The 19913-nt window shown below is 47.5% G+C and overlaps 1 non-coding gene across 1 annotated transcript; it reads right to left on the bottom strand.

Annotated features, from left to right (window-relative positions):
• Window positions 1-1371: 1371 nt before the first annotated feature.
• LOC126957812 (small nucleolar RNA U13) lies at window positions 1372-1472 on the bottom strand. Its single transcript, XR_007726973.1, has one exon. It is a non-coding gene; the product is annotated as a small nucleolar RNA U13 (small nucleolar RNA).
• Window positions 1473-19913: the final 18441 nt, after the last annotated feature.

Below are 19913 nucleotides of genomic sequence, written 5' to 3'. Positions count from 1 at the left end.
TTGGTCTTGTTAGTTACTGCTGTTATTATTAACAACATTCATCAGTGATGGCTACAGTTCTAGCCTTTGGCTAATGCCTCCATTTATGCCTAGCGTTCCATTATTGGAATGGTAAGCATGTGGGAGTTATTTATATCCTACTGCTCAAGTTCATCACCAAGGTCTGATTTTTCAAATTCAAAAAATTACAACCTCAGGCATAAATGAGTTAATCACTGTTAAGACCCCCTTAGAACTACCATAGGCTAAACTCTTCTGAGTCTTCCCTTTGCAGAGAAAATGAGCTTACTTCCTGTTGTTTTTTAACTGAAGTCCATACTTTATTCAGATTTTAGTAGTTTTTGCCTGGTGTCCTTTTCTTGCTCCAGGATCTTCTCCAGGACCCCAATTACCCTTAGTTGTCACATCTGCTTAGGCTCCTCTTGGCTGTGAGATTTTTTTCTCATACTTTGCTGGGTTTTCATGACCTCAACTGTATTGAAGGGCACTGGTCGGGTGTTTTACAGAATGATCCCGTATCAGAATTTGTCTGATGTTTTCGTCATTATTAAACTGGGTTTATGGGTGGAAAACCACAGAGGTGAAGTGCCATTTTCATCATATCATACCTGGAGTACATACTATCAACATGATTTATCATTGTTGATGTCTATATTGGTCACCTGGCTAAAGTAGTGTTTGTCAAATTTCTCTAGATCTTTTAATTGAAATCTTTCCCACCTCTCTGAAGGCCACATCAAAAATCTCCTCCTTCTAGAAGTCACCCCAGATTACACGTGCACACACAGGCACACATCCTCTATTGGCTCCTCTCAGGACTTCGCACACCTCAAAGTATTTCAGATGTCTGTGAACTTTCCAATCTTATTTTGACTGCATGCTCTGTGAAGCAGTGACCTAATGCCCAGCAAGCATCTAGCATACAATGAAAAGTGACCACACATTTAGTGCTCACTGATAGTACCTCATAGGCACTATCTGGCTATAACCCAATGAGGGAAGAAGGTCTCTTGTTATTGCAATTTTACAGATGAAGAAGGATCTTGTACAGCAAGTAACCAGCGGAGCCAGGATCTGGCTGTGTGGCTGTGCAATCGTTTCCTTCTTGGCTCTGCTCCACTCCTTCCCCCGTGGGTAGGTAAGCACTCTCAGCTTATCCTCCACAACTGGTTCAAGGACATGCTGATGTAATGGAGGCAGAAATGTTTGGTGGGCTAAGACTCTGGGGCCTCCAACAGCAGCACCAAGGACGTGAGGCTCCATCCCACCCAGGCTCTGTCCCACTCCCAGCCCTGGCAAATATGGACCACGACACCAGCACACCCACAACCCCATAAATCCTCAAACAACCACAAGCTTTCTTTTTTTTAACGTCAGATGGGTAATATGCTCATGTCATAATGAGGCTTAAAGGAGGCACACTGCACATGAGTATGAAAACTCAATCATCACACTTAGGAAACACAAAGGATCAAGCCTTACCATTTTTGACATCCAGAGACGGGAGGCTGGGCTGTGTACTTGCTAACATGCTGTGTCAGCGAGAAGTTGAATGATGTACGTGGAGCTGGAACATCTCTCATAAATTTTGTTTTATTAAATTTTAAACTTTAATAAAACAATGACACAATTCAAATGGCAGCTCTGGACTTCCTCATCCCCACCACCTACCATCGTGGGTTCTCCAAGAACCCTCCCACTGGCAGAGTCTTCAGAGTGTTCAAGGCTTTCCTATGGTGTTGGCATTGGACTCTGAGCCCTGGACAAGGGAACCAGAAGACAGGGGGCCTAGTGGGAGTAGATGACCTCAGAAGGCCCAGGCGGGCACACAGCTAGATATGACCCAGGCAACCAATATGAGAGGTTTCTGGTCTTCAAGACAGCAGAAAGAGAGAACCGGTATTGTCAGCTCTGATTAAGGATGAGGCTCTCTGTTGATTCCCCAGGGACCCAGATTTCACAGTGGAATTAAGAGCTAGGACCCCAAGTTTCCTAGAGTCAGACAGATGGTAAACCAGGCTCTAGAACAATCACCCACTTCTCTCCAACAGCTACACCAGAATAGCAAATCCTCCCTTCTGTGCCCCTTCTCCTCCATCTTCCTTCAGATTCAAATAAAAGGTAGGGAACAAAGTAATCAGCATCCACTCAGCCAGGATACTACTCCAAACTTCACTTCTCTGAATCATGCCACCACCACCCTGGCTCTGGTCTGGGGAGATCAGATGACTATCCATGTGTCCCCACATCAGCCTCCTTCAGCAAAAAAGGAAGTAAGGAGGTCTCTACCTCTGTGGGCAGGGCATAGCTGAACAAAAGGCAGCAGAAACTTCTGCAGACTTAAACATCCCTGTCTGACAGCTCTGAAGAGAGCAGTGGTTCTCCCAGCACAGTATTTGAGCTCTGAGAACGAACAGACTGCCTCCTCAAGTGGGTCCCTGACCCCCATGTAGCCTAACTTGGAGACACCTCCCAGTAGGGGCCGACAGACACCTCATACAGCTGGGTGCCCCTCTGAGATGAAGCTTCCAGAGGAAGGATCAGACACCAATATTTGCTGTTCTGCAGCCTCCACTGGTGATACCCAGGCAAACGGGGTCTGGAGTCGACCTCCAGCAAATTCCAACAGACCTGCAGCTGAGGGACCTGACTGTTAGAAGGAAAACTAACAAACAGAAAGGAATAGCGTCAATATCAACAAAAAGGACATCCACACCAAAACCCCATCTGTAGGTCACCAACATCAAAGACCAAAGGTAGATAAAACCACAAATACAGGGAGAAACCAGAGCGGAAAAGCTGAAAATTCTAAAAACCAGAGTGCCATTTCTCCTCCAAAGGATCGCAGCTCCTTGCCAGCAACGGAACAAAGCAGGATGGAGAATGACTTTGACAAGGTGACAGAAGTAGGCTTCAGAAGGTCGGTAATAACAAACTCCTCCGAGCTAAAAGAGGATGTTTGAACCCATCTCAAGGAAGCTAAAAACCTTGAAAAAAGATTAGATGAATGGCTAACTAGAATCAACAGTGTAGAGAAGACCTTAAATGACCTGATGGAGCTGAAAACCATGGCACGAGAACTATGTGATGTATGTACAAGCTTCAGTAGCTGATTCGATCAAGTGGAAGAAAGGGTATCAGTGATTGAAGATCAAATTAATGAAATGAAGCAAGAAGAGACATTTAGAGAAAAAAGAGTAAAAAGAAGTGAACAAAGCCTCCAAGAAATATAGGACTATGTGAAAAGACCAAATCTATGTTTGTTTGGTGTACCTGAAAGTGATGGGGAGAATGGAACCAAGCTGGAAAACACTCTTCAGGATATTATCCAGGAGAACTTCCCCAACCTAGCAAGGCAGGCCAATATTCAAATTCAGGAAATATAGAGACCACCACAAAGATACTCCTCGAGAAGAGCAACCCCAAGACACATAATTGTCAGATTCACCAAAGTTGAAATGAAGGAAAAAATGTTAAGGGCAGCTAGAGAGAAAGGTCGGGTTACCCATAAAAGGAAGCCCATCAGACTAACAGCAGATCTCTTGGCAGAAACCCTACAAGCCAGAAGAGAGTGGGGGTGAATATTCAACATTCTTAAACAAAAGAATTTTCAACCCAGAATTTCATATCCAGTCAAAGTAAGCTTCATAAGTGAAGGAAAAATAAAATCCTTTACAGACAAGCAAATGCTAAGAGATTTTGTCACCACCAGGCCTGCCTTACAAGAGCTCCTGAAGGAAGCACTAAACATGGAAAGGAACAACCAGTACCAGCCACTGCAAGAACATGCCAAATTGTAGAGATCATCGATGCTAGGAAGAAACTGCATCAACAGGCAAAATAACCAGCTATCATAATGACAGGATCAAATTCACACATAACAATATTTACCTTAAATGTAAATGGGCCAAATGTCTCAATTAAAAGACAGACTGGCAAATTGCATAGAGTCAAGACCCATCAGTGTGCTGTATTCAGGAGACCCATCTCACATGCAGAGACACATATAGGCTCAAAATAAAGGGATGGAGGAAGATCTACCAAGCAAATGGAAAGCAAAAAAAAAAAAGCAGGGGTTGCAATCCTCGTCTCTGATAAAACAGACTTTAAACCAACAAAGATCAAAAGAGACAAAGAAGGGCATTACATAATGGTAAAGGAAGTAAGGGGGTCTCCTGCACAGGAAGGGCAACGTGGCCCCCCAGTTCCCCCGTGACACAGCAACCAAGGCCCTGCTTCCTCATCCCCAGCCCACTTCTTGCCATTCACTGGATTGCATGCCTTCTAAAATCAGACTTCCTGCAGAAATGCTTTAGGGAAAACATTACAAAACAAACTGGTGACTGCAAGTACAACACTGAGCTTCCTGGCACCCCGCCTGACATGCCCCAGTCCCTCCACCATACACTCATGATGAAACCCCTGGGAGGCCCCCATGGAAGTTCAGCCTACTTAGCTCAGCACCTTTCAAGCATCATTTCCAGCCATCATCACTGTTTTCCAGGCCAGAAATCTTGTTGAAAGAATGGAAGAGAAGAGAGACAGAGATCTGCTAGCCTCGGAACTAATCCATTGTCATTCCAGCCAAGGGGCCCTCCATCAGCTTTGTAAAGCTCTCACTATGAAGCAGCTTCTAAGTCCAGGCAAAGAAACCAGCCTATGGAATTCCATCAAGGATCCAGGAATCCTTGGAGCTGGCACTACAGACCCTCCCCACTGGTGTTGGATTTCAAGGGCCTCCAGGATTGCTGACTGTCCGTGCTGCAGCCGCTGCTTCCCTCACTTCCACACCAGGCCCATTAGGTTTTCTTCAATTCTTAATGCCCTTCAAGGATAAACATGTTTCCTTAAAATGAAGAAATTTTTTCTCCCCCAAAGGTGAGAATGTTTCACACTAGGGAGAAGAATAGGAGAAACAGTTCAATTAGGTTTAAGGCATACGCCCACCAAACCCACTCTTTTGTAATTGAAAGTAATGAAGTTTAATAAAAAACCAGCACAGCCCCTTCAGCGTCAGATTAGATAGCTGTCACTGAAACTCATTTGAGCGCTGTCTTTCAAGGTTCCTTCCGCAGGGCATTGCAATGAGCAAAAGCCAAGGAGAAGGAGGAGAGGTTAATAGTTCTGACTCCCTTCTAATCAGCCTCAGCTGGGAGGGGATTCTGGGATTGGATGCCTGCTGCCTGCCAAAGCCCCTCGCCAAGACCTGTGGAGCCCACATCAGGGCTCAGTCTTCACGGTCACTTCATGCATTGACTAGGCTGGGAACACACAAATGTGCACACATACACACACACACACAGCAGGCTTGCGGAGCCCAGGCCACAGCACCCATCCCTGCCAGCACCCTCTCTCACCCAGCAAGGGTCCTTCGATCAACTGCCAAGGAGCCCAGGGTCATCAACCCACCAGCAGAATGCTCACTCTGGCCAGGGGCATTTTCAAGAGAAAGATTCATAGATTCACTCCTTGAACTCCGACCCTCTTCTCCTAAATGTCGTGGGGCCTAGTCACCAAAGCACAACTAAACAGAATCATCGAGCACCTTTCACCCAGAACAACTACTCCCCGTGACTTCCCTAGTCTTCTCTTCCATGTTCTTATTACAAAAGTAATAGATGTTCATTACAGAAAATTCAAAAAATACAGAAAAGTCATAAGAAGAAAATGAGAATCTCTCATAATATCACCACTCAGAAATCACATTAACATTTTGGTTTATAGTCTTCCACACATTTTTGTGTGCATATGAAGACAGGTTTTTGGTTTTGTGGGGTGTTTTTTCTAAAGCAAAAATGGGATCCGAACATTGGCTTCCTTATCTCTATTCCTATCAAAGTGCATTCTCTCTCACACAGACTCAGAATCTATGACTCCCGCTCCCCCAAAACCCACTTCTGGGCACTCACCGAGCTTGTGGCACCTCCTTCATTTGTCCCTTTATCTGCATTCTCACTGCTTTGTGGCTGCATTCAGATCCCCCAGTGCCCTAAGGCCAGGCTCTCATTACCCTCCTCGCTGGTCTGACCTCCTAGCCCAGGAGGAGGGAGAGGTTAATTGGTTTTGCCCACCATCTGTCTGTGTTGTAAACACATCTGAGCAGAGTTCACAATCAACGCCCTCTGCAAGGAACGGATTGTGTCAATCCCAGAGATTGGTCAGATGATGGTACATTCCAACCACGGAATACTACGCAGCCATGCATAAATGGTGCAGTGGGACAATGTTTAAGACTTGGAGAAACGTTAGACAGCAGCATACACAACAATATTTACAGTAAAATCTCAATCTTGTTCAAAATTGTGTACATTTGTAAATACATACATATACCTATAATAATGAAGTGATGTGCACTAAAAAATTAATACTAATCAGCAGATTATTGAAAATTTCTTCATTGTGCTTCCCTGGATCTTCCAACATTTATATATTGAACATTTCTGCTTTGGGAAGTTTTTATTTTTAAAAACGTAAAAGCTTGGGAGGATTTAAAGAAAAAGCTGCTTAGAGCAATGGTTCTCAGATTTTATCCGCATCAGAATCACCTGGAGGATTCATTAAAACACAGATTGCTGGGCCCCATGCCTGGAGTTTCTAACTCAGTGGGTCTGGGTAGGAAAGCCTGAAAATTTGCATGTCTAACACGTTCCAGGCGGGGCTGATGCGGCTGGTCCAGATCCTTTGAAAACCACTGTCCTAGAAGCTCCCAGCAGATGGCATTTAGGAAGAAGGCAATACCACCATGTTGAATCAATGATGGGGAAATACCTCCTCACTCCTGCAGGAAGACATCGACCTTCTAGGGATACCTGAGCTTTGTCCCACGTAGACAATGCACAATAGACACCACTTGTGTCCCTGAATTGTGTCCAGAGGACACTGATGGCCTCTCCTTTTCCCAGAATGGGCCCTTCAAGACCCATTCACCTTGAACTTTTTTGGACACTGCTCTGTCCTGCCACTGTGCCCTGGGGTCCAAAGAGATGCTACAGGAGGGATGAAGGGCGGGTCAAGGAAGCTGCCAAGCTGTGAGCTTCTAAGGACCCAGGAAAGCCCCACATAGAGATAGCCAAACACAGAAAACAGATGTCAGCGCACACTCCTCCCCATCAGGGAAGGACTCCTCCTCCTATGGCCCCATGTTGCCAGAACACTCTTCCTTAAATAGCAAACTCTCCTGAGCCCATGCCTTCATTCCTTACTTTCAATTATCTGTCTTGTGTCTGGCTCGTCATCCTATCTAGCCGGACAGAGAAGAAACCAATTATAGCAGTGCAGGGAGGCCCATCCTAGGACCGAGGTATACATGAGGGCCATCGGCACACCAAGGAGGGCCATTCAAATGGTCTGAGGACAGCAAAAGTGTTTAAATAACATTGGCTTAACAAAGCAAGACAGCAAAATGGTTAAGAAGGTGGGCTCTGAGCTCATCCAGGGCTGGATTCAAATCCCAGCTCTATCTTTTACTAGCTTAACCTCTCTGGACTACAGTTATCCCACCTGTAAAGTGGGTGGGTAAGCAGTTTCTAAGATGATCCCCAATGATCTCTGCCTGCTGTATTCACACCCCAGTGGAAACCCCTCCCCTTGAGTTGAGTGTGGCTGAATCTAGCCACCGGTTTCTAATAAATAGAGTACGGTAGAAATGATAGAATGTCACTCTTTTATTTTCTTTTGAGACCGGGTCTTGCTGTTGCCTAGGCTGGAGCAGTGGCATGATCATAGCTCACTGCGGCCTCCAGCTCCTGGGTTCAAGCCATCCTCCTGCCTCAGCCTCCTGAGTAACTAGCACTACAGACATATGCCACCACACCCAGGTAATTTTTTATTTTTATACTTTTAGAGAGACAGGGTCTCACAATGTTGTTCAGGCCTCAAGCAATCCTCCCACCACGGCCTCCCAAAGCACTGGGATTACAGGCTTGCATCACTGTGCCTGGCCAGGATGTCACTTCTGAAATTGAGGGCTGTGGCTTTCACTTTGCATTCTTCCACTCTCATTCTCTTTCTCTTTCTCATCATTTGCTCTGGGGGAAACAAGCTGCCAGGCTGTGAGCAGCCCACTGGAGAAGCCCATGTGACAGACTGAACCGAAGCTTCCAGCCAACAGCCAAACCTGAGTTAGGAAGTGGGCCCTCCCCTAGTCAAGCTCTTAGGTGACTACAGCCCCAATTGACACATTGACAGCAGTCTCATGAAAGACTCTGAGCCAGAACCACCCAGCTAAGCTTCTCTTGGATTCCTAACCCACAGAAACTGAGAGATAATACATGTGTGTTGTCTTGAGCTGTTATTTGTTACACAGCAGTAGATAACTAATACAGTATAGATAGTAGTGGTATCTGACTGCAGGGTCGTAGTAAGGAGTGAATAGGAAGTGCAGATAGAGCTCCTACACAGAGCATGGCACATAGTTAGTTCTTACAAATATTATTAATTACAATAGAGAATATCTGCTTCCCACAAGTGCCCCTAAAGGAGCGAGTCTGGTGGTATCATTGTGGGCACATAGCAAGCTGCAGGTAGAGAGTCAAGGGTGCATGGATCCTTTCCCACTGCAGCTGTAACAAATTACCAAAAATGTACTGGCTTAAAATGATACAAATGTATTACTTGATAGTTTATAGCTGGGGAGGTCAGAAATCCAAAATGGATCATACAGAACTAAAACCAAGGTGTGGGCAAAGACGTGTTCCTTCCGGAGTCTCTAACAGAGAATGTGTTCCTGGCCCTGTCCAGCTTCCACAGGCTGCCCACATTCCTTGGGTCTTGGTGGCACCACTCTGAGCTCTGCTTCCATTGTCACATCTCCTTCTCTGACTCTGACACCCTTGCCTCTTTTTTTTTTCCGTTTTTTTTTTTTTTTTCTTTGAGACAGAGTCTCATTCCATCACCCAGGCTGGAGTGCAGTGACACCGTCTCGGCTCACTGCAACCTCTGCCTCCTGTGTTCAAGCGATTCTCCTGCCTCAGACTCCCAAGTAGCTGAAACTACAGGCATGTGCCATGACGCCCAGCTAATTTTTGTATTTTTAGTAGAGACAGGGTTTTACATGTGGCCAGGCTGGTCTCAAACTCCTGACCTCAAGTGATCTGCCCACCTCGGCCTCCCAAAGTGCTGGGATTACAGGTGTGAGCCACCACACCCAGCTGCCTCTCTCTTAAAAAGACCCTTGTCATTTCATTGGACCCACCTGGATAATCCAGGGTAAGTTTCCCGTCTCAAGACTCTTCACTTGTTCACATCTACAAAGCCCCTGATGCTGTGTAAGGGAAGCTATGCACAGTTCTGGGGATGAAAACATGGACATTTTGGGGTACATGATTCAGCCTACCATAGCAGGATTCCTCCAGGGTCTCTGAGCCTTCTCTTCCCCGGTCAAGGCTGTTCTCTATTCCTCCTACCAAAGAATTCCTTTCCAGGCCGGGCATAGAGGCTCATACCTGTGATCCCAGCACTTCAGGAGGCTAAGGGAGAAGGATTGCTTGAGCCCAGGAGTTTGAGACCAGCCCAGGCAAAAAGGCAAGAACTTGCCTATACAAATTTTTTTATATAATTAGCTGGGCATAGTGATACACACCTGTAGTCCCAGCTACTAGGGAAGCTAAGGCAGGAGGATCACTTGAGCTCAGGAGTTTGAGGCTGCAGTGAGCCATGATTATGCCATTGCACTCTAGCCTGAGTGACAAAGTAAATCCCAGCTCAAAAATAAAATGGAATAAAATAAAATAAAATAAAATAAAATAAATTGATCTGAAGGCCGCCTCTCCTCTCAATGTTCTCTATGTCTCTGCCACCTGATTCTTTAAAAAATCAGGTTGAGATAGGAAATCTTGACACTGTATTCCCACAGGACTGAATTTAATAAGTGAAGATTTTGGTTCTCACACATTCCGCAACACTTCAGGAAAACAAACAACATATCCTCACCGCATCTCTAACACTGATAGCAGCATGAAAATTCCTACTTCCTGTTCCAGCAGCTACAAAGTTGCTCATATGAGAAAAGGTGAATTATTCAGTGCGGTGTTTAACTAGCATTTCATATTTGATCAATTAGCAATCTTTGATCCATTTCTAACAGTAGGATGTGCCTGGCTGCTGTCACAGGATGAACGAGGCTCATTTCAGGAGGTGGCTGTGGGTGTAGGCTCACGTGTATGCAAGTGTGTGCACATGCATGTGCAAGGGGGAAGAGGCGCGCACACACACCTGTGACCTGTGCATGAAACACAGAAGCAGAAGCAGCCCATATTGAGACTTGAGGACAGCAGAGCTTCACAAGTTAGCAGAGTAGATGTTTCCCTGGGAGTCCCCTGCCTCGCCCAGCTGAGCACCCACAGGGCTACCTATGCCCAATCAGCTTGCATCACTGTCACCGCCACCATGGCTTTGGCAGCACCATATGGGCACACAGCACAAAACTAGCATACGGTCAAAGAAACAAGTGATCCAAACTTGGGGGGCTCAGTGAAACCTCTACTCCCAGATGTCCTGTAGGTTTGGACTCAGTACCACCAGTCCTTGCCTCCCACCTGCAGCCAAGCAAGGACGGTGGAGGAGTTTAAGAGCTCATGTAAATGTTCTTTATCCCAACAAAGGGATTAATTAATCACCTTCAGATGGATTGTCTTCTACTTTGCCAATTGTCACTTGCAGGAAACTGGATACTTGCTTTGATCTTCAGTTTCTAAAATGAGAATGTTACCTACAAAACCAGTCCCCACCCAGAAAGTGAGGTCTTTCCTTCTTTGGTGCCACAGAGCCAGTACACATCATCAAAAGTGAGCACCGAGCAGTGCAAGCTTTATTTGATGGCTGTAGCACTGAGAAGCAGGAGGGGCCAGGTGTGGTGGCTCACCCCTGTAATCCCAGCACTTTGGGAGGCCAAGGCGGGTGGATCACAAGGTCAGCAGATCGAGACTATCCTGGCTAACACAGTGAAACCCCCGTCTCTACCAAAATTACAAAAAAAAATTAGCCAGGCGTAGTGGCGGGCACCTGTAATCCCAGCTACTCAGGAGGCGGAGGCAGGAGAATGGCGTGAACCCAGGAGGCGGAGCTTGCAGTGAGCTGAGTTCGTGCCACTGCACTCCAGCCTGGGGGACAGAGCAAGACTGCATCTCAAAAAAAAAAAAAAAAAAAAAAAAAAATTGAGAAGCAGGAGCTTGGCTTACAAATCAACTTCTTGACTAGTGAGGGATGAAGGGGTTAAAATATAGACACCAGGTAACAAGAATGCTGCAAAAAGAGTAATGCTACTCCTGACTCATTAGGGAGAAGCCTGGGCATCACACAGACACACAGGCACACATATGCACATACATACATATCTACACGTACTCATGTACGTATACACACATACACTTCAGGAATCTCTCCAGCCAAGCACAGCTCATCTTGGGAGCTAAGAGCCAGTAACTACTCTGAAAGAGACTGTCTCTCACAGGTACCTTCCTACCTTCAGCTCAAGGCTCCTAGATGGGAAAAGGGCTGTAGAGAGGAGGACTTCTGATCAAACATGGCCCAGGACCTGGCCACATTGTCAGAACCCTCCTGCCACCTTCCCCTATTTCTGAGCAACAGTACAAGTCAAATGTGCTGCTTAACAAACCAAAAGTGGTACTTTTATATCAGAATGAGGCTTTATAAGTTTCTGTGCCTCTCCTACTGTGAAGCAATTTTGGCATATCCATTTACTTGTCCCAAATTGTGAAAAGAACTGGGGCTTTTGTTGGTTAGGTATTATTAAACACGACCATCAGCACCTCCTATATATGTTATTGATTGAGATAAATGACACTATTTTTTACTTAAAAAAAAAATCTGCACCTAATGAAGTCTCTTTGGTGCCAACATCTCAGCAGTAGAGATAAATGAGAAACAATTTCTTGGTATCCATTATTTTAAATTACAGACATCAACCCTGATGTCATTTTCAAGGTTTATTGAATTTTCGTAGACGATCATCAGCTTCGACATTCCACACATGTAACAGAAACCTGATCTCAGAGAGGTTTGATGGCCTCCTTTTAAAGCCCCTTTAAAGTGAGAATGAGCCTCATATCCCAGACTCCCCAAGAAACCCTCCAGAAACTTCCAGGCTGTCTTGGGCAGACCAGGAGAGAGAAAGAGAGGGAGCAGAGAAACCTGCAGAAGGAAGAGAAGTGGAGGAGGGGACAACCAGAGGGGGTCATCGCTTTCCCCAACTCTCTCTGGAGCACAGAGGCTCATCTGTCCCTCTCCAGCCTCCCAGCTGAGCGGGGCATCACTTCTGGGTGCCTGGCTGCCCAGCTGACCTCTCCCAAGCCTCGCTTCCCTTTTGGATATAAATTCCATGGAAAACTAGACCCACCAGTACTTGACTATAGCCTAGAGTAAACACGTAGTGAGAAGGCATTTTGACACCATAAACCCTCAGAGTCTCTCTCCATCCTCACTCCTGGGCAAGTCCCTCCAGACTCCTGCGACCTTCCTCCAGCTGCCACAACTGACCTGGCACATCCCACGTTCCACACTGTGACCTCCAGGGGTCACTGATAGACCAGGAGAAGCTGGCACATAAGTTCATGGATCACCAAGGGAGGTGATCACAGAGAAGGTACTGCTATCTCTGTGCAGGTAAGCTGAAGCCCAGAGAGGCTAAGCTGACACAGTGTGGCCGCACTGTAGGAACACTGGTGGCTTCCACAAACTGAATCACAAATAAATGGAAGGAGGTCAAGAAGTTCCAGGCCCACTTGCTCAGGAGCAGCCTCTGTTCCTAACTATCTGAAAACCCCAAGCTGCCAGAGCCTGCAGAGGCTTCTGGTGTATGGATACGTTGGCATGTACACCCAGGCTCGTGTCTGTATGTAGGCACACATACGTGGGGGTGCACATTCATTTGACAGATGTTATTGAACACCCTGTGTGTGCCACATCTTGGGAATTGAGCAGTAAACCAGATAGTGCTGGTCCCCCCAGATTGTATCATCTAGAAGGGGAGACGAATAGTAAACAGATAAATTTAAAAGAAAAGTAGGTAGGAGTCCTAGTCAGAAAGTAATGGCACCACCAGACCTGCTACTTGGAGGGGGGACTATTGATTAAGGTGTGTGTAAGGCAGTACTTAAGGAGGAAGCAGTGACCTCTAAGCCTGAGAGTCAAGGGAAGAGCAAAGTTTCTGGAATGCTGGGAGGGGAACTGCATGGAAAGAATCCCCTGACGGGGGCCGAGGCCTTCCTCAAAGGGACACAGAGGTCAATATACAAACGTGCCCATCTCCCTTTCTTTCTACCCTCCAGCCTCTGGCCTGTGCCCACATTGAATAAATCCAACAAGATGCTGGAAGCAAGGGAGCCCCGTGGCATGGCCTATGCATGGGAGCTTTCCAGCCCAGAGCCGGTGGCGAGGGGTGCAGAGTCTGAAGGGAAGAGTGGACAATCCAGATATAGAAAGACAAATTATTGCTGGGCAGCATGGGGCACAGCAATAAGATGAATGGGAGGGAGGTCAGGAAGATCTTTCTAAAGAGTAACTTTTTTAAGGAGAGAGGATGAGGATGAGCTGAGGACCTTGGAGGCAGGCACGTGGTGTGTGAGGAGGCTCAGGGTAGGAGGGGCTGGAGGTGGCAGCAGCAGCAGCTCCCACAGGCTGAGAAGAAGGTGGTAAGAGTCCAGGCTTCATTCTGAATGTAATTAGAGTCCACTGGCAGACTTTAGGAAGAAAGTGACAGTAAAGGGGTGACATCCACAAAGATGTGAATGAGATAGGAGGCGAATGGCATCCAAATGTAGGCAGCTGGAAAGCAGATGGGTAAACAGTGACTGACACAGCCGACCAGGGAAAGCCAAGTCGAAGCTAGCAGGGGGGAAGTCTGGAAGCAGCTGATTTGCAACCTCCTCAATGCCACCCGGGCTCTGGAACGAGAGGCCCACACGCCTGTGAGAGTTGGGGGAAGGTGGCACTGCACACTGAGGGGCTGCCGGAAATCTATGGAAGAAGCACTGGATCCCCGTGCCCTCCTCACCTTGTACAACTGAGAGCTGCACCCCATCCCCACCTCCCCACTTGTCTCTGGCAGGCTGGAAATTTTCTCTCAGGACACGCTGGTCCCCAAGGGCTGCTCTCTGGGACCCCAGGCCCAGCTGAGCGAAAGATAAATGAAGTGGAAATCTACTTACCAAATGGCGAGAGTCCCAGCCCCTCCCCTTGCCTGGTTCTGATAACATTGGTGACCTGGCTCCCAGGAAGATTACAGCCTCAAGAAAAGAGACTTGTAGATACAGACACACAAGGGTCCCCCTTTCTGGTGGGTTGTCATGTCCACTCAGAACCTCAGAATGTGACCTTCTTTGGAAATAGAGTGTTTGCAGATACACAAATAGTTGAGGTAAAAACCAAGACAGGATCATATTGGGTTAGGCTGGTCCCTAATCCAATGAGAATGTCCCTGTAAGAGACAAAAAATGGACAGAGAGAGACATTGGGAAGGCAGCCGTGTAAAGACAGAGGCAGAGACGGCAGTTGTGCTGCCATGACCCAAGGACACTAGGAGCCACCAGCAGCTGCAGGTGGCGGCCCTGACTGCAACTTGATTTCAGATTTCTGGCTTCCAGAGCTGTTATAGTCATTTGTTGCAGCATTTTTAGGAAACTAAAGATATAATACCCCTCAAATCCAATTACCCTCTGCAGTGAAGCCCACTGCTAGACAGCACACGGGCGTGCACACACATCACACACACACAGTCTTCCATTCTGCGCTTTAGTGCCTCACTCTTAAATACGTGCACAGCTCTGCAGAGCTGTAATTTAACAGGATACTCAACCTTTTCCCCAAGGGGGTGGGGCACAGAGTTCAGACAGCACTGAGGTCTTCTTCCTCCTTGCTGCGCGGCTGCCTGGCCTTGCTTCTCACCTGAGGAAGCAGAGAGAGCGTGAGCCTCCATAAGCAGCGTATCTTCTCTCTCCTGCCTCCCTCCCATAGCAGCCGGGGCCAGCACTCCCCAGAGCCCAGCAAATCCTGGCAGCCTACCCACTGGATTGCCACCCCTTACTGGCCCACCTCCTAGAGCACAACCCCCATCAGGATAAGCGTACCCTGGCAGCTCTGTAGAAGATGCAGAGGCCATACCCTGGGGCCACAGGGATGTGAGGGACCCGTGGGGTCTGCAGTATCTGTCCTCACTTTCCTCTGTTTGCGTACACTGCCTGGGCCTAGAGACTGCCCAGTCCAGGACTCACACAGCCCCTGGAGGCCTGAGCTCCATCCCCAGCTGAGGGGGCGATAGGCCATAAGGCAGCCCTGGCCCTGCCAGAAACGCAGAAAGCCAACGTTACACTCCCCAGTATTGCTTTTCCTTTCACAATAAGGTGTGGTGTCCCTTTCAGCATCTGCAAGGTGAGAGGCCAGCCCTCCCTGGCTTCAAGCTTTAGGCTGGAGGCCCTTGTCCTCCAATCCTTTCTCCAACCAGCTCAGCGCTCCAGGTGGGGGAGCAGCTCCAACCTCAGAGGGCTCCATAGTTCTGCCCACAGGATGCCACCCCTTTCTGGGCATACCCTGCTCAGAATCCCCAAGCAGAGAGACAGAAGAGGAGCAAGTGCAGACACCTTGCTCTGGCCTCTCAGGCCCCCTGTGATCTGACCTCAAAGGCTCTGGCCCCTCTTCTTGCACCCCATGCAAGACAGCCTGGATCACTCCTAACATTGTCGTCTTTTCCTACCTCTGAGCCTTTGTCCTTGCCACTGCCTCAGCCCAGAATGCCTTTCCCCTTCCTGTTTATCAGCCCTGCCCATACTTGTAGTAAGAAGTGACTCAGCTCCAGCCCTCACTCATAGTCCCCAACACCCCTGTGATTTTTCTTCCATTCACTGAGATCAGGACTTGCTGAGGCGCAAGCTGTGTACTTGGTCTGGGGACACAAAGACTTAAGGATGAGACTCCTGCAGTGGCGTTTGAACCACATAATCCCACAAGCCAATTCTGTCTCCTCCACTGGACTGTGAGCTCTTTGGGGGAGTTCCCTCCCCGCTAAGCACACACGGCCACCCTCAGGGAAATGCAGCAGCCACTTTGTGATGCACTTGGTGAACACACAGGTGGAAACATGTCCACAGACTCCGGGACAGCCAGCACTACAGTCTGCAGAGACACAGCTGACCGCATGCCCTACTTTGCAGATGAGAAACGGTCCTTTGAGAAAGGAGAAGAGGCTCCTGGGAGGAGAAAAGCCCAAAGTGCTCCTCCAAGGATAAAAAGGATGGAGAATGGAGCCTTGAACTTAGGTCCCTTGGGGCCCGGAAGCCTGGGTTTGCATCAAGTCAGGTTCTTCTCTGCCCTGCCATATCCTCAGACCCACAACAGACACCCTCATCTCATTCTTGCTCCCAGACTTTTCCCTTCTCCTCTTCATAACTTGCCCCAGTCCTTCCAGAAGCCATCTCCAGCTCATTCTGTCCCAGTCCAGGCAGATCTTGCCATCCGCTCGTCCTTACAGTAAGCTTTCCAGGGCCACAGTCCTGCCCTCAAGTACAGCCGGAGCCTGGGATCCTGTCCATGGCCTCAAAAGGTGGCCCAGGCAGGGGGGGAGTGCTCACTGGGTCTCTGGGTGACATTTAGCCCACCTCTCTGACCACTTGTCCTGTGCATTAAATATTAGTATCTCGGCTCATCTAGGATTACTGAGGCCTTTAGGTGTGCCAGGCACAGTGCTGGGTGCTGAGGGAACAGCAGAAACCAGACATGCTGCCCTCATGGAGCCAAAACCATACCCTGTCCTCATGGAGCCAAAGCCCGGTTTGGAAGATGGCCAGTGAGCAAATACGCAGAACTCAGGGTGAGAGCCGTGCCGGTACCACCCTGGGGAAGGTAGCACCATTTCCACACCACACTCTGTCCGCTCCCCTAGCTTCCTTGACATGGAAGAGAAGTTGCCTGAGACCTACCAACTACAACCCGTCCCAGCCCCATGGTCTTAGCCAACTCGGGCTCTGGCAGGTGTCGGGGGAGTGGGGAAGGGAGGGGGTATGTATGCGTGTGTGCACGCGCGCGCGCGCATATGCATGCATGTGCCTGTGTGGATTTTCAAATACTTTCAACTTTGCAAAATAATGACATCTCTAACATAAAAACAGGGAGCCCATCAGCTGCAATCTGCCATTATATTTTTACTGGGACCCTTGTTGATTGAGAGTGTAATCTGTAAGATAACATAAGTGCTAATAATATTTTCCAGGGAAGCATTTCTCTCTGTTACGAACACAAAATGCTGTTAGGGGGTATATTTGTTAACGTTGATGAGACATAGATTACCCAGTTTCTGCAACAAGATGGGAGCAGGCTGATTCTTTTCCCCTCTAAGCTGCTCAACTTCTGAAAAAAAAATTAGCATAATGTGCTGAACATTCTATACAATTCTAAGTTAATCTTAAAAACTCCTTTGTGATTCCTCTCCCATTAAAGACTTTAAATATCTTTATTCTCTGTTAATAGAGCAATTCATCAATGTATTCCTCTCAAAGGTAAGTAATATAGAAATATTAGATGGGGGCGAAGGGTGACATGTTACATAAAAAGGAAGGCTCCATCAGAATGAATATGCTAATTAATACCGCACCACTTAGTAGGTGCTTAATAAATGGATATTATATTACTTGATTGATCGAAATTCCATAACATTTATAAAATAAAGCTTTTCAATATCATGTCAAGATTTTTAAAATACGAAACGCTTAATCATCATTTCCTGTTTAATTTTAAAGTTGGGTAGATTCTCGAAGCCCTCGCGTGCGACGGGCTTTCCTGCCCAGCACTTGGATCTCAGACTTTGACACAGCGCCACCTACTGCCCGAGCCTCACCACCTTCTTGCAGACCCACTATTAATAAAATCGCCACAAGAAAAAGTAGAAAAGAGTGCATTTTATTATCAAGCATTTAGCCAGTCCTTACTCTGTATGAGGCAGACCCTGGGGGAACAGACAAGACAAAACGCATCCCTGCTCCGAGATGTTCAATCTACAAGAGAAATGACCAGGGAGGCAGAGCTAAACGGGATGACATCCACTGCGGGATAGGTCACAAGAGAGAAGCCCAGGTCAGCTACAAGCCCCCAACACTTCCCACCAGATGACTGGCCATAAGCAGGCAAAGCCCTCTTCCTCATCCACTCAGACCCCTTTACACACCCAACACAGCTGCCAGGTCTCTCCTGGTGCTGACCTCTGTGTGAAGTAACGGTCCTCGACCAGGACAGTGACGATGGCTGGTCAATCGGGACTTGGGTGCTGGCCATTAAAGCTGCACTGTGTGCAGGAAGACTCACAAGGAGCAAACAAAGGCTTTGGCAGCTCTCAACTCAGGCCTGTTCTCTACATCGCAAACAGGTTGTATCCCCATGTTGGTCAGAGATACAATTAAGCTATTGATCCTCATGCAAAATGGGCATTGATAAATCAATACGGAGCTGATGCTGTAGATAAACAGCGCGAGTCATCAGGAGGCACGGCATGTGTAAATGATTCGATACAGATTGGTATCTGGGGAAATTCTCCCTCAATATGGCCGAGAATGCCGAACGCTGTTAGGATGAGCAGCAGCTGCTTTTGCCCTAATTTATTGCTGTTCTCTTATTTACTCAACAAGAAGAGACTGAGCACCTTCTGTGAGCTTGGCTGCGTGCTACATCTGAGGACACAGGAACAATTGAGCCTCCCCATCACCATCCCCCATGAGCTCATGACCCAGGGCAGAGCTGGTAGAATTCTCCCTGCCCTCTGGAAGGTGGGAGACCTGAGTCAGGGTGGTCCCCTGCTGAGTACTTGCTATGTGCCAGGCCCTGGGCTGGACATGCTGTGGACAAACCTCTCAGTCTCCAGATGGGTCCTGAGATAGGAGTTCCTGGCCCAGTTTTACTACTGAGAAAACTGAGGCTTAGAGAGGTTAAGCAGTCACATAACTAATAAGTGGTAGAGTGGGGATTTGAACCCAGGCTCCTCAGTTCTAAAGCCTAGACTCTCCCCTTATCTGGTTTATACAACCAATATCTTAGATCTGATCATCAAACAGGCTATTTCCACAACCAAAAACCATTCTCCCATCACAGGCAGCCAAGTGGCATTGACCACGTGAGAATGGGGACTCCTAAGAGCAGCCTTGCCTGACCTGGGAGGCCAAGGCCCCTAGCAGGTGGGTAGAGCAGGAATACAGTCACAGACACACAACCACTAACCGCATCTCCCTTGCTAACAGAACCCTGGTGCTGTCCAGGCATCCATGCAGCAGGAAGGCTGGCCTGTATCCCAGCCCCACGGCAGGATGTGAGGCTGGATTAACCTTAAACCAATTAGGGCAGTTGCATTCCTTTGCTGATGACTAGCTTAGGAACGAGCACATTACAAAATTCTGGCCAAGGAGACATTGCTCAGGAGAACAAGTCTGCTAGAGAGCCTCCTGGGAATGGAATGATTTCCTAGCTCTTAAATAGAGACACAAGAATCATTTTTCACCCACCATATTGGCAAGAACCCAAAAGGTTGAGAACACATGCTACCAGTGTGGGGAAACAGGCCACTCATACGTCGCCAATGGGAGTATAAACTGGTATCAATCTCCATCTCCCAAAAACAAACTCCCCTAAAATAGCAGTGAGTATCTTAAAGTGACAGAAACCCACAAGGACAAAGAATAGAGAACATGGTAGAAAACAAGTTATATCAACAAGACTTTGGATGTTGAAAAGCAGAGGCAAGAGCTAACTGACTCAGCAGATCAGAAGGAGCTGAAACCTAAGCCTCAGTTTGCATGAGTGAGCCTATTCAGAACCCAGAAAACCCAGGAATTGAGAGAGCACCAACTTCCTCAGAAAGCAGAGGCATAGGTGGGATTGAAAACAGGAGGAAATTAACACTCAACAATAAGAAAATAAACAAC

The sequence above is a fragment of the Macaca thibetana genome, chromosome 6, assembly GCF_024542745.1.
Source record: "Macaca thibetana thibetana isolate TM-01 chromosome 6, ASM2454274v1, whole genome shotgun sequence".
Taxonomy (NCBI): Eukaryota; Metazoa; Chordata; class Mammalia; order Primates; family Cercopithecidae; genus Macaca; species Macaca thibetana.
Note: the sequence above shows the minus strand (reverse complement) of the source record. Positions and strands in the feature narration are given on the sequence as shown.